Consider the following 9,581-nt stretch of genomic DNA (forward strand, 5'->3'; position numbering starts at 1 on the left):
AGTTTCTTTCCTTAACAGCTCTATGACTAGGGTGTTCACATTGATTCTGATGTGGACAGTTCTGGAAGGATGGGGGCAGGACCAGAATGAAGGATTTTTCTTGATCTTCTCCAGATTGCAGATATTTTTTTAATTTGGAAATTCCCAGAGCAGCAGGGACAAGGTGGGTAATGTTTTAGTGGCTGCTGCCATCTTGTGGATCTCAGAGTCGCAGAGGATGGAAGCCAAACCTTCAGGGTCACCTTATGCTAATGAGCTGCCCTCCTCCTCCTGGTGGCTAACTCGCTGGAGGTTAAAGGTTTAAGCACTTCTGTTAACTTCCTTCCAGAATGAGCACCAGTGAAATGCAACCTCCATCCTTCAACCCCGGATGCCCAGCATCTTTTGCCTTTAAAATTACCAGGCCTAACAGAACTGTCATTGATTTTTTTGTGTGTGTGTGAGTGAAGCCATCTTTATTTTATTTTTTTTAACAACTTTATTAGAGTATAATTGCTTTACAATGGTGTGTTAGTTTCTGCTTTATAACAAAGTGAATCATTTATACATATACATATGTCCCCATATCTCTTCCCTCTTGCATCTCCCTCCCTCCCACCCTCCCTATCCCACCCCTCTAGGTGGTCACAAGGCACCTAGCTGATCTCCCTCTGCTATGCAGCTGATTCCCACTAGCTATCTGTTTTACGTTTGGCAGTGTATATATGTCCATGCCACTCTCTCACTTTGTCCCAGCTTACCCTTCCCCCTCCCCGTATCCTCAAGTCCATTCTCTAGTAGGTCTGCATCTTTATTCCCATCTTGTCCCTAGGTTCTTCTGACCATTTTTTTTCTTTTATTTTCTATTTTTTTTTAGTTTACATAAATATGTGTTAGCATACGGTATTTGTTTTTCTCTTTCTGACTTACTTCACTCTGTATGACAGTTTCTAGGTCCATCCACCTCACTACAAATAACTCAGTTTTGTTCCTTTTTAAGGCTGAGTAACATTCCCTTGTATATATGTGCCACATCTTCTTTATCCATTCATCTGTTGATGGACACTTAAGTTGCTTCCATGTCCTGGCTATTGTAAATAGAGCTGCAATGAACATTTTGGTACATGACTCTTTTTGAATTATGGTTTTCTCAGGGTATATGCCCAGTAGTGGGATTGCTGGGTCATATAGTAGTTCTATTTTTAGTTTTTTAAGGAACCTCCATACTGTTCTCCATAGTGGCTGTATCAATTTACATTCCCACCAACAGTGCAAGAGGGTTCCCTTTTCTCCACACCTTCTCCAGCATTTACTGTTTGTAGATTTTTTGATGATGGCCATTCTGACCGGTGTAAGATGATATCTCATTGTGGTTTTGATTTCCATTTCTCTACTGATTAATGATGTTGAGCATTCTTTCATGTGTTTGTTGGTAATCTGTATATCTTCTTTGGAGAAATGTCTATTTAGGTCTTCTGCCCATTTTTGGATTGGGTTATTTGTTTTTTGATATTGAGCTGCATGAGATGCTTGTATGTTTTGGAGATTAATCCTTTGTCAGTTGCTTCATTTGCAAATATTTTCTCCCATTCTGAGGGTTGTCTTTTCATCTTATTTATGGTTTCCTTTGCTGTGCAAAAGCTGTTAAGTTTCATTAGGTCTCATTTGTTTATTTTTGTTTTTATTTCCATTTCTCTAGGAGGTGGGTCAAAAAGGATCTTGCTGTGATTTATGTCATAGAGTGTTCTGCCTATGTTTTCCTCTAAGAGTCTGATGGTGTCTGGCCTTACATTTAGGTCTTTAATCCATTTTGAGTTTATTTTTGTGTATGGTGTTAGGGAGTGTTCTAATTTCATTCTTTTACATGTAGCTGTCCAGGTTTCCCAGTACCACTTATTGAAGAGGCTGTCTTTTCTCCACTGTATATTCTTGCCTCCTTTATCAAAGATACGGTGACCATATGTGCGTGGGTTTATCTCTGGGTTTTCTATCCTGTTCCATTGATCTATATTTCTGTTTTTGTGCCAGTACCACACTGTCTTGATTACTGTACCTTTGTACCATAGTCTGAAGTCAGGAAGCCTGATTCCTCCGGCTCCGTTTTTCTTTCTCAAGATTGCTTTGGCTATTCGGGGTCTTTTGTGTTTCCACACAAATTGTGAAATTTTTTGTTCTAGTTCTGTGAAAAATGCCAGTGGTAGTTTGATAGGGATTGCATTAAATCTGTAGATTGCTTTGGGTAGTAGAGTCATTTTCACAATGTTGATTCCTCCAATCCAAGAACATGGTATATCTCTCCATCTATTTGTATCATCCTTAATTTCTTTCATCAGTGTCTTATAATTTTCTGCATACAGGTCTTTTGTCTCCTTAGGTAGGTTTATTCCTAGATATTTTATTCTTTTTGTTGCAATGGTAAATGGGAGTGTTTTCTTAATTTCACTTTCAGATTTTTCATCATTAGTGTAGAGGAATGCAAGAGATTTCTGTGCATTAATTTTGTATCCTGTTACTTTACCAAATTCATTGATTAGCTCTAGTAGTTTTCTGGTAGCATCTTTAGGATTCTCTAGGTATAGTATCATGTCATCTGCAAACAGTGACAGCTTTACTTCTTCTTTTCCAATTTGGATTCCTTTTATTTCTTTTTCTTCTCTGATTGCTGTGGCTAAGACTTCCAAAACTATGTTGAATAACAGTGGTGAGAGTGGGCAACCTTGTCTTGTTCCTGATCTTAGTGGAAATAGTTTCAGTTTTTCACCATTGAGGACAATGTTGGCTGTGGGTTTGTCATATATGGCCTTTACTACGTTGAGGAAAGTTCCCTCTATGCCTACTTTCTGGAGGGTTTTTATCATAAATGCGTGTTGAATTTTGTCAAAAGCTTTCTCTGCATCTATTGAGATGATCATATGGTTTTTCTCCTTCAGTTTGTTAATATGGTGTATCACGTTGATTGATTTGCGTATATTGAAGAATCCTTGCATTCCTGGGATAAACCCCACTTGATCATAGTGTATGATCCTTTTAATGTGCTGTTGGATTCTGTTTGCTCGTATTTTGTTGAGGATTTTTGCATCTATGTTCATCAGTGATATTGGCCTGTAGTTTTCTTTATTCGTGACATCTTTGTCTGGTTTTGCTATCAGAGTGATGGTGGCCTCGTAGAATGAGTTTGGGAGTGTTCCTCCCTCTGCTATATTCTGGAAGAGTTTGAGAAGCATAGGTGTTAGCTCTTCTCTAAATGTTTGATAGAATTTGCCTGTGAAGCCATCTGGTCCTGGGCTTTTGTTTGTTGGAAGATTTTTCATCACAGTTTCAATTTCAGTGCTTGTGATTGGTCTGTTCATATTTTCTATTTCTTCCTGGTTCAGTCTCAGAAGGTTGTGCATTTCTAAGAATTTGTCCATTTCTTCCAGGTTGTCCATTTTATTGGCATAGAGTTGCTTGTAGTAATCTCTCATGATCCTTTGTATTTCTGCAGTGTCAGTTTTTACTTCTCCTTTTTCATTTCTAATTCTATTGATTTGAGTCCTCTCCCTTTTTTTTCTTGATAAGTCTGGCTAATGGTTTATCAATTTTGTTTATCTTCTCAAAGAACCAGCTTTTAGTTTTATTGATCTTTGCTATTGTTTCCTTAATTTCTTTTTCATTTATTTCTAATCTGATCTTTATTATTTCTTTCCTTCTGCTAACTTTGGGGTTTTTTGTTCTTCTTTCTCTAATTGCTTTAGGTGTAAGGTTAGGTTGTTTATTTGAGATGTTTCTTGTTTATTAAGGTAGGATTGTATTGCTATAAACTTCCCTCTTAGAACTGCTTTTGCTGCATCCCATAGGTTTTGGGTCATTGTGTTTTCATTGTCATTTGTTTCTAGGTATTTTTTGATTTCCTCTTTGATATCTTCAGTGATCTCTTGGTTATTACGTGGTGTGTTGTTTAGCCTCCATGTGTTTGTATTTCTGACAGATTTTTTCCTGTAATTGATATCTAGTCTCATAGCGTTGTGGTCGGAAAAGATACTTGATACGATTTCAATTTTCTTAAATTTACCAAGGCTTGATTTGTGACCCAAGATATGATCTATCCTGGAGAATGTTCCATGAGCACTTGAGAAGAATGTGTATTCTGTTGTTTTTGGATGGAATGCCTTATAAATATCAATTAAGTGCATCTTGTTTAATGTATCATTTAAAGCTTGTCTATCCTTATTTATTTTCATTTTGGATGATCTGTCCATTGGTGAAAATGGGGTGTTAAAGTCCCCTACTATGATTGTGTTACTGTCGATTTCCCCTTTTATGGCTGTTAGTATTTGCCTTATGTACTGAGGTGCTCCTATGTTGGGTGCATAAATATTTACAATTGTTATGTCTTCTTCTTGGATTGATCCCTTGATCATTATGTAGTGTCCTTCTTTGTCTCTTGTAATAGTCTTTGTTTTAAAGTCTATTTTGTCTGATATGAGAATTGCTACTCCAGCTTTCTTTTGATTTCTATTTGCATGGAATATCTTTTTCCATCCCCTCACTTTCAGTCTGTATGTGTCCCTAGGTCTGAAGTGGGTCTCTTGTAGACAGCATATATATGGGTCTTGTTTTTGTATCCATTCAGCCATTCTATGTCTTTTGGTTGGAGCATTTAATCCATTTACATTTAAGGTAATAATCGATATGTATGTTCCTATTCCCATTTTCTTAATTGTTTTGGGTTTATTATTGTAGGTATTTTCCTTCTCTTGTGTTTCCTGCCTAGAGAAGTTCCTTTAGCATTTGTTGTAAAGCTGGTTTGGTGGTGCTGAATTCTCTCAGATTTGCTTGTCTGTAAAGGTTTTAATTTCTCCATCAAATATGAATGAGATCCTTGCTGGGTAGAGTAATCTTGGTTGTAGGTTTTTCTCCTTCATCACTTTAAATATGTCCTGCCACTCCCTTCTGGCTTGCAGAGTTTCTGCTGAAAGATCAGCTGTTAATCTTATGGGGATTCCCTTATGTGTTATTTGTTGTTTTTCCCTTGCTGCTTTTAATATTTGTTCTTTGTATTTAATTTTTGAGAGTTTGATTAATATGTGTCTTGGAGTGTTTCTCCTTGGATTTATCCTGTATGGGACTCTCTGCGCTTCCTGGACTTGATTAACTATTTCCTTTCCCATATTAGGGAAGTTTTCAACTATAATCTCTTCAAATATTTTCTCAGTCCCTTTCTTTTTCTCTTCTTCTTCTGGGACCCCTATAATTCGAATGTTGGTGCCTTTAATGTTGTCCCAGAGGTCTCTGAGACTGTCCTCAATTCTTTTCATTCTTTTTTCTTTATTCTGCTCTGCAGTAGTTATTTCCACTATTTTATCTTCCAGGTTACTAATCCGTTGTTCTGCCTCAGTTACTCTGCTATTGATCCCTTCGAGAGAGTTTTTAATTTCATTTATTGTGTTTTTCATCATTGTTTGTTTCCTCTTTAGTTCTTCTAGGTCCTTGTTAAACATTTCTTGTATTTTCTCCATTCTATTTCCAAGATTTTGGATCATCTTTACTATCATTATTCTGAGTTCTTTTTCAGGTAGATTGCCTATTTCCTCTTCATTTGTTAGGTCTGGTGGGTTTTTGCCTTGCTCCTTCATCTGTTGTGTGTTTCTCTGTCTTCTCATTTTGCTTAACTTACTGTGTTTGGGGTCTCCTTTTCGCAGGCTGCAGGTTCGTAGTTTCTGTTGTTTTTGGTGTGTGTCCCCAGTGGCTAAGGATGGTTCAGTGGGTTGTGTAGGCTTCCTGGTGGAGGGGACTAATGCCTGTGTTCTGGTGGATGAGGCTGGATCTTGTCTTTCTGGTGGGCAGGTCCACGTCTGGTGGTGTGTTTTGGGGTGTCTGTGGCCTTATTATGATTTTAGGCAGCCTCTGTGCTGATGGATGGGGTTGTGTTCCTGTCTTGCTAGTTGTTTGGCTTGGGTGTCCAGCACTGTAGCTTGCTGGTCGTTGAGTGGAGCTGGGTCTTGGCGTTGAGATGGAGATCTCTGGGAGATTTTCGTCGTTTGGTATTACGTGGAGCTGGGAGGTCTCTTGTGGACCAGTGTCCTGAAGTTGGCTCTCCCACCTCAGTGGCACAGCCCTGATGCCTGGCTGGAGCACCAAGAGTCTGTCCTCCACACAGCTCAGAATAAAAGGGAGGAAAAAAAAGAAAGAAAGAAAAAGGAAGATAAAATAAAATAAAGTTATTAAAATAAAAAATAATTATTAAGAAAAAAAATTTTTTTAAGTAATAAAAAAAAAAAAACAGACAGACAGAACCCTAGGACAAATGGTGAAAACAAAGCTGTACAGACAAAAATCACACACAGAAGCATACACGTACACACTCACAAAAAGAGAAAAAGGGAAAAAAATATGTATATCGTTGCTCCCAAAGTCCACCTCCTCAATTTGGGATGATTCGTTGTCTATTCAGGTATTCAACAGATGCAGGTACATGAAGTTGTTTGTGGAGCTTTAATCCGCTGCTTCTGAGGCTGCTGGGAGAGATTTCCCTTTCTCTTTGTTCCCACAGCTCCCAGGGTTCAGCTTTGGATTTGGCCCCGCCTCTGCATGTAGGTCGCCTGAGAGCGTCTGTTCTTCGCTCAGACAGGACGGGGTTAAAGGAGCAGCTGCTTCAGGGGCTCTGGCTCACTCAGGCCGGGGGGAGGGAGGGGTACGGAGGAGGCGGGGCGAGCCTGCGGCGGCAGCGGCCGGCGTGACGTTGCAGCAGCCTGAGGCGCGCCGCGCGTTCTCCCTGGGAAGTTGTCCCTGGATCACGGGAGCCTGGCAGTGGCGGGCTGCACAGGCTCCCGGCAGGGGAGGTGTGGAGAGTGAGCTGTGCTCGCACACAGGCTTCTTGGTGGCGGCAGCAGCAGTCTTAGCGTTTCATGCCCGTCTCTGGGGTCCGCGCTGATAGCCGCGGCTCGCGCCCGTCTCTGGAGCTCCTTTAAGTGGCGCTCTTAATCCCCTCTCCTCGCGCACCAGGAAACAAAGAGGCAAGAAAAAGTCTCTTGCCTGTTCGGCAGCTCCAGACCTTTTCCCGGACTCCCTCCCAGCTAGCCGTGGTGCACTAACCCCTTCAGGCTGTGTTCACGCCGCCAACCCCAGTCCTCTCCCTGGGAACCGACCGAAGCCCGAGCCTCAGCTCCGAGCCCCCGCCCGCCCCGGCGGGTGAGCAGACAAGCCTCTCGGGCTGGTGAGTGCTGGTCGGCACCGCTCCTCTGTGCGGGAATCTCTCCACTTTGCCCTCCTCACCCCTGTTGCTGCGCTCTCCTCCATGGCTCCAAAGCTTTCCCCCTCCGCCCCCCACAGTCTCCGCCCGCGAGGGGGCTTCCTAGTGTGTGGAAACCTTTCCTCCTTCACAGCTCCCTCCCAGAGGTGCAGGTCCCACCCCTATTCTTTTGTCTCTGTTTTTTCTTTTTTCTTTTTGCCCTACCCAGGTATGTGGGGAGTTTCTTGCCTTTTGGGAGGTCTGAAGTCTTCTGCCAGCGTTCAGTAGGTGTTCTGTAGGAGTTGTTCCACATGTAGATGTATTTCTGATGCATTTGTGGAGAGGAAGGTGATCTCCGCGTCTTACTCTTCCGCCATCTTGAAGCTACTCTGTCATTGATTTTATTGTATGAAACTTGAGCCAGGGAGCCAGTTAGTGGGATTTTACTGCCCTTTGCACACTAGATTGACTTGTTGGCATTGTTTTCTTATTTGCGAAGGCTACTCAAAATGATACTGGGCACTTTTGATACTGCCTCTTCAAACGTTAACTAGTTCACAGACAAAACTCAGAAAACAGGAATGGGAAGGTTTGCCTTGATTGAGAGATGACCACGAGAGGGAGAAGGGGTGGACTGCCTTGGAAAAAAAGAGTGTTAGGTGGAGCTGGAAATAAAAGTAGATTCTGGATTTTCTTTACAGGCAGGATGAATGTGGTGCAAGCTCTGAGGACTTCGGGGCTGGGATGACTTGGGTGTGTATTTCAGCTTTGCAAGGCCACTTCCTGTTTGGGTCAGTTTGAACATGTTACCTTCCTAAGGGTTCGTTATCCACATGGTGATGATAACACATAGGATTGTTTAAAGGATCAAGGATGTTTTAGGCAGTGCTTCTCAAACTTGAAGACCTGGAGGGTTAAAACATGGACTTTTGGGCCCACCCCCATAGTTTCTGATTCACCAGATCCCAGGTGGCCTAAGAATGTGCATTTCTTTCTTTTTTGGCTTAAACAACAGAAATTTATTTTTTCACAGTTCTGGAGGCTAGAAGTCCAAGATCAAGGTGTAAGAAGGAGTGGTTTCTTCTTCTTTTTAATGTATTTTATTCAACTATAGTTGATTTACAATGTTGTGTTCATTGCTACTGTACAGCAAAGTAATTCAGTTATACATATATATATTCTTTTTCATATTCTTTTCCATTTTGGTTTATCACAAGATATTGAATATAGTTCCCTGTGCTATACAGTAGGACCTTGTTGTTTATCCATCCTATATATAATAGTTTGCATCTGCTAACCCCAAACTCCCAATCCATCCCTCTCCCATTCCCCTCCCCTTGGCAACCACAGGTCTGTCCTCTATGTCTGTAGTCTGTTTCATAGATAAGTTCATTTGTGTCATATTTTAGATTCCACATATAAATGATATCATATGGTATTTATCTTTCTCTGTCTTATGTCACTTAGTGTGATAATCTCTAGGCCCATCCATGTTGCTGCAAATGGCATTATTTCATTCTTTTTTACGGCTGAGTAGTAGAATGTGCATTTCTATCTAGTTCCCAGATGATGCTGATGCTGCTGATCTTGGTGCCATGTTTTGGGAACCATTGTTTTAAGGATTAATCGCCACAAATATCAGGTGAGCACCTAGCAGGTAACTGACAGGCAATAAAATGTCTGCCTGACATCTCACCCCACTCCACCCTACACACCCTTGTTCCAACCTTGGAGTTGATACAAGCATTTCTGAGACCAAGGCCATCTCTAAGAGCATGCAGCAAAGTTCTTCCTAAAGGTACTTCACAGCATGTAGTGGGTGGATTACTGCCCCACAAAAATGCATGTCCACATGGAATCTCGGAACGTGACCTTATTTGGAAGTAGGGTCTTTGCCGATGTAATTCAGGTAAGGACCAAGATGAGAAAATACTGGGTTGAGCAACTCCTAAATCCAATGAGAGTGTCTTAGGAGAGAAAAGAACACACAAAGAGATACACAGAGGGAGGACAGCCATGTGGAGACAAAGGCAAAGATTGGAGTGATGCTTCCACAAAACAAGGAACCCCAAGAACCACCAGAAGTGGGAAAAGACAAGGAAGAACTCTCTTCCAGAGCCTTCAGAGAGAGCATGTCCCTGCCAATACCTTGAGCTCTGACTTCTGGCCTCCAAGACTGTGAGACAATCAATTTCTACTGTTTTAAGCCACTATGTTTGTGGTCATTTGTTACGGCAGCTGAAGGAAACTCATACACAGCCTCTTAGAAGAAACACTTAGTATTGACTGGTTCAGCTCTGGCACCTTCCCCAAGGAGCCTGAAACGGGAGTGTAACCCAGACCTACTCATCCAGATGACTTGTCTCCATGCCTTTAACCTTCACTAGTATTT

Source organism: Eubalaena glacialis, chromosome 2, assembly GCF_028564815.1.
Source record: "Eubalaena glacialis isolate mEubGla1 chromosome 2, mEubGla1.1.hap2.+ XY, whole genome shotgun sequence".
NCBI lineage: Eukaryota > Metazoa > Chordata > Mammalia > Artiodactyla > Balaenidae > Eubalaena > Eubalaena glacialis.